Here is a 5,630-nt window from a genome sequence, read left to right on the forward strand (position 1 = left end):
AATAAATGCTAATCTCAAACACTCTCTTGTTGGATAACAAACACCATTCATTGTGTAGGGCTACAAGAGCACCCTCAAGCCGGAGTAAACAAGCTCCACAACATCATAAAGGAATCACACACGATGCACACACTATCACCGTCACACCGTGGAGAGTGAATCCGGAGTTCATATTAAAGTAACCTCTAGAGTGCATAATAGACAAGAGTAACATCTACATATCAACTAGATTACAAAGCTCATGATCACATAAAGATCACATGGGAGAGAGATGAACCACATAGCTACCGGTAGAGCCCTCAGCCTCGGGGGAGAACTACTCCCTCCTCGATCATCATGGGAGACAGCAACAGCGATGTAGATGGCGGTGGTGTCGATGGAGATGACTCCGGGGGCAATTTCCCGTCCCAGCGGCGTGCCGGAACATAAACTTCTGTCCCCCGAAACTTGTCTTCGCGATGGCGGCGGCTACCCTGGAGTCTTTCTAGAGTATGATTGATTGATCTCGGGTTTTCACGTCGCGAGGGATTATATAGGCGAAAGGGGAGCGTCGGTGGAGTCCCGAGGGGCCCACACCATAGGGTGGGACGGCCCTCCCCGGCCGCGCCGGGCCGATGGGGAGGAGGCCCTGGGCCTCCTCTGGCCTGGCCCTTCTGGCTCCGTGAGTCTTCTGGCGAAATAGAATTTCTGCGATTTTTCTGGATTTTTCCGAGCACTTTGGTTTTTGGGCCTTTTCCCAATAAACAGACATAATAAACAGAAACTTGCACTGTGGCATCTTGTTAATAGGTTAGTTCCGGAAAATGCATAAAAACATTATAAAGTGTGAGCAAAACATGTAGGTATTGTCATAAAACTAGCATGGAACATCAGAAATTATAGATACGTTGGAGACGTATCAAGCATCCCCAAGCTTAGTTCCTACTCGCCCTCGAGTAGGTAAACGATAACAAGGATAATTTCTAAAGTGACATGCTACTATCATAATCTTGATCAATACTATTATAAAACATATGAGATGAATGAAGTGATTCAAAGCAATGGTAAAGATAATGACTAAACAACTGATCATATAGCAAAGACTTTTCATGAATAGTACTTTCAAGACAAGCATCAATAAGTCTTGCATAAGAGTTAACTCATAAAGCAATAGATTCTTAATAGAAGGTTCTGAAGCAACACAAATGAAGATATAAGTTTCAGCAGTTGCTTTCAACTTCAACATGTTTATCTCATGGATAATTGTCAACACAAAGTAATATGATGAATGCAAATAAGCAAGTATGTAGGAATCAATGCACACAGTTGACACAAGTGTTTGCTTCTAAGATAGAGAGAAGTAGGTAAACTGACTCAACAAAAAGTAAAAGAAAGGCCCTTTCGCAGAGGGAAGCAGGGATTACTCTTGTGCTAGAGCTTTTTATTTTGGAAACATGGAGACAATTTTTTCAACGGTAGTAATAATTCATATGTGTTATGCATAAAACATCCTATAAGTTGCAAGCATCATGCATAGAATACCAATAGTGCTCGCACCTTGTCCTAATTAGCTCGGATTTCCATGGATTATCATTGCATTACATATGTTTCAACCAAGTGTCACAAAGGGGTACCTCTATGTCACCTGTACAGAGGTCCAAGGAGATAGATCGCATTTGATTTCTCGTTTTGATAGATCTCAACTTGAGGACATCTATACCGGGAAAACATAGAAAACAGATAATGGACTCCTCTTTAATGCTTAAGCATTCAACAATGGATAATATTCTCATAAGAGATTGAGGATTAATGTCCAAACCGAAACTTCCACCATGATACATGGCTTTGGTTGGCGGCCCAATGTTCTTCTCTAACAATATGCATACTCAAACCATTTAATCATGATAAATCACCCTTACTTCAGCACAAGACGAACATGCATAGCAACTCACATGATATTCAACAAAGGTGTAACGAGTTGATGGCGTCCCCGTAAACATGGTTACCGCTCAACAAGCAACTTATAAGAAATAAGATACATAAGCGACATATTCAATACCACAATAGTTTTTAAGCTATTTTCCCATGAGCTATGTATTGCAAAGACAAAGAATGAAAATTTAAAGGTAGCACGCGAGCAATTTACTTGGAATGGCGTAAAAATACCACATAGTAGGTAGTTATGGTGGACACAAATGGCATAGGTTTTGGCTCAAGGTTTTGGATGCACGAGAAGCATTCCCTCTCCGTACAAGGCTTTGGCTAGCAAGGTTGTTTGAAGCAAACACAAGTATGAACCGGTACAACAAAACTTACATAAGAACATATTGCAAGCATTATAAGACTCTACACTGTCTCCTTGTTGTTCAAACACTTTTACCAGAAAATATCTAGACTTTTAGAGAGACGAATCATGCAAACCAAATTTCAACAAGCTCTACGGTAATTCTCCACTAATAGGTTCAATCTACATGATGCAAGAGCTTAAACATGATCTATTTGAGAGCTCAAAACAATTGCCAAGTATCAAATTATTCAAGACAATATACCAATTACCACATGGAGCATTTTCTGTTTCCAACCAAATAGCAATGAACGAAGCAGTTTTTAACCTTCGCAATGAACATTAAAAGTAAAGCTAAGAACACCAAGTAGTTCATATGAAACGACGGAGCGTGTCTTTCTCCCACACAAAGAATGCTAGGATCCGAGTTTATTCAAACAAAAACAAAAATAAAAGCATACGAGACGCTCCAAGTAAAGCACATAAGATGTGACGAAATAAAAATATAGTTTCACTAGAGGTGACCCGATAAGTTGTCGATGAAGAAGGGGATGCCTTGGGCATCCCCAAGCTTAGATGATTGAGTCTTCTTGAAATATGCAAGGATGAACCACGGGGGCATCCCCAAGCTTAGATTTTTCACTCTTCTTGATCATATTATATCATCCTCCTCTCTTGACCCTTGAAAACTTCCTCCACACCAAACTCAAAACAAACTCATTAGAGGGTTAGTGCATAATCAAAAATTCACATGTTCAGAGAGGACACAATCATTCCTAACACTTCCGGACATTACCCAAAGCTAATGAAAGTTAATGCAGCAAATAAATCCATTCAAACACTGTAAAAGAGGCAATGTGAAATAAAAGGCAGAATCTATCAAAACAGAACAGATCACGTAAAGACGAATTTTTTAGAGGCACTTAACGTGCTCGAAGTGAAGAAGCTCAAATTTAATGAAAGTTGCGTACATATCCGAGGATTACTCATGAATTTTCGCAGATTTTTCCGAGTTTCCTACGAGAGAGTTCTACTCAAATTCGTGATGACTAGAAATTTGTTTCGCGCAGAAATCCAAATCTAGTATCAACCTTACTATCAAAGACTTTACCTGGCACAACAATGCAATAAAGTAAAGATAAGGAGAGGTTGCTACGGTAGTAACAACTTCCAAGACACAACAAAACAAGTAGCAAAATAAAAACATTGGTTATCTCCCAAGAAGTGCTTTCTTTATAGCCATTAAGATGGGCTCAGTAATTTTAATGATGCTCTCGCAATAAATATGAGTTGAAGCAAAAGAGAACATCAAAAGCAAATAAGAAACACTTTTAAGTCTAACCCACTTCCTATGAAAAGGAATATTGTAAATAAACAAGTCATGTAAGCATAATGCAACAAGCATAGAAAGGCAACACACGCGCAACTTCAAGATTCTCAACATAAAGAGGGGAAACTTAATATTATTAAGATGCATATAACCATGTTTCCCTCTCTCATAATAACTTTCAGTAGTGTCATGAACAAACTCAACAATATAACTATCACATGAAACATTCTTATCATGAGCTACATGCATAAAATTATTACTCTCCACATAAGCATAGTCTTTAATATTTATTGTAGTGGGAGCAAATTCAATAAAATAGCTATCATTATTATTCTCATCACCATAATCATCATATATAGGAGGCATATTGTAGTCATAATTAATTTTCTCCTCAATAGTAGGTGGACTGAAAATATGATAGTCATCATTGTAATCATCATATATAGGAGGTAAAATATCATCAAAGTAAATTTTCTCCTCCATGCTCGGGGGACTAAAAATATCATGCTCATCAAAACAAGCTTCCCCAAGCTTAGAGCTTTCTATATCGTCATGGGAAGAAATATGGATAGTATTAATACTATGGCAGTTATTAACATCCTTATTTTCAGAATTAGTTTCCCAGAGATTTTCAATATCAAAAGTAGTGTGCTCTTCTAAATCATAATCACTAATATAGGTAAAGGGCATAGGAAGATCATTGTACTCAGATTCATTATCATAATAATCATTAGGAGCAACATACTTACGGTTACCTATCGTTATCTCATACACGCGGGGATATGCCGTTACCTCTTTCTTTTATTCCCCCTTCTTCTTCTTCTTCTTCTTCTTCTTCTTCTTCGTTCCCTTCTTCTTCTTTTCCTTCTCCTCGTTCCCTTCTTTAGGAGGAAGAGGCTTGAGGGGACGCTTCTCCACATAACCTGATTTATTTCCAGAAACAATGGAAGAAACTTGGGAGGATTCCTCCTTTTCATTAATAAGTTCAAAACACACAGCGGTCCTATCATATTTTGGCAAAGTGTCATCTTCTAAAATATTTTGTATGTAAGTATTTGTGTAGCAATTATCAATGCAATAAGAAAGACACCCATGCGAGGACACTATTAATATCAAGAGCACTCATATCCACCAAAGAAGTTTTTCTCAATAACTCTTCACACTCCAAAAATAATGTAAGTTCATCATGTTGATTAGGAGTGATTTCATCATCACAATACAAATTTGCAGCACTCATGGGGTTCGAATTATCATTGGAGGAGCATTGAAAATTAAAATGACCCACTCTATGGCAAAGTTCACAAATAGAAGGATAGAGGGCACAAACTTTTTCACCAAGATCATCTAGAGCCCTAGAACCACTTTCTAGTTTTTTCATTCACTGTGATGGATACAATATTCTTCTTCAATTTTATTCTTTTCACAAGGTCCATGAACTCCACAAAAATTAACATGCTTATAGGAAATAGCATTCTCAGAAGTTTGAGCATGTTCTTTGCAATCATTAACAACAATTTCATTTTCCATGCAAGTGTCTTTAAAAGGTTCATGATACATGTACCAATTTTCCTTAGGAACATTAATATGAGAAGCAAAGGCTCTATAGCAATCGACCATAATTTGAGGATCAAGACCATATTTAGCACTAAGCTCTTCAAAATCAGCAGTTTGAGCGAAAGACTTAATGCAATCATACTCGTAGTTCATACCTGATTCTTTACCTTTGTCATTCTCCCAATCTTTAGTATTGCCTTGGATTCTTTCAAGAAGATCCCATCTAGCTTCAACCTCCTTGCTTGTGAAAGATCCTTCCAAACAGGCATCTAGATAGTCCTTGTGGTGTCCTGAAAGCCTTGCATAAAAATTATTAATAATAACATTACGGGGGAGCTCATGAATGGGACATTTGAGCATTAGTGACTTCAATCTCCCCCATGCTTGGGAAATACTCTCTCCATCACGAGGATAAAAGTTATAAATGTAATTCCTATCAACATGCACTTCATGAGGAGGATAAAATTTAGCATAAAAGAGAGG

The sequence above is a fragment of the Lolium rigidum genome, chromosome 2, assembly GCF_022539505.1.
Source record: "Lolium rigidum isolate FL_2022 chromosome 2, APGP_CSIRO_Lrig_0.1, whole genome shotgun sequence".
Classification (NCBI taxonomy): domain Eukaryota; kingdom Viridiplantae; phylum Streptophyta; class Magnoliopsida; order Poales; family Poaceae; genus Lolium; species Lolium rigidum.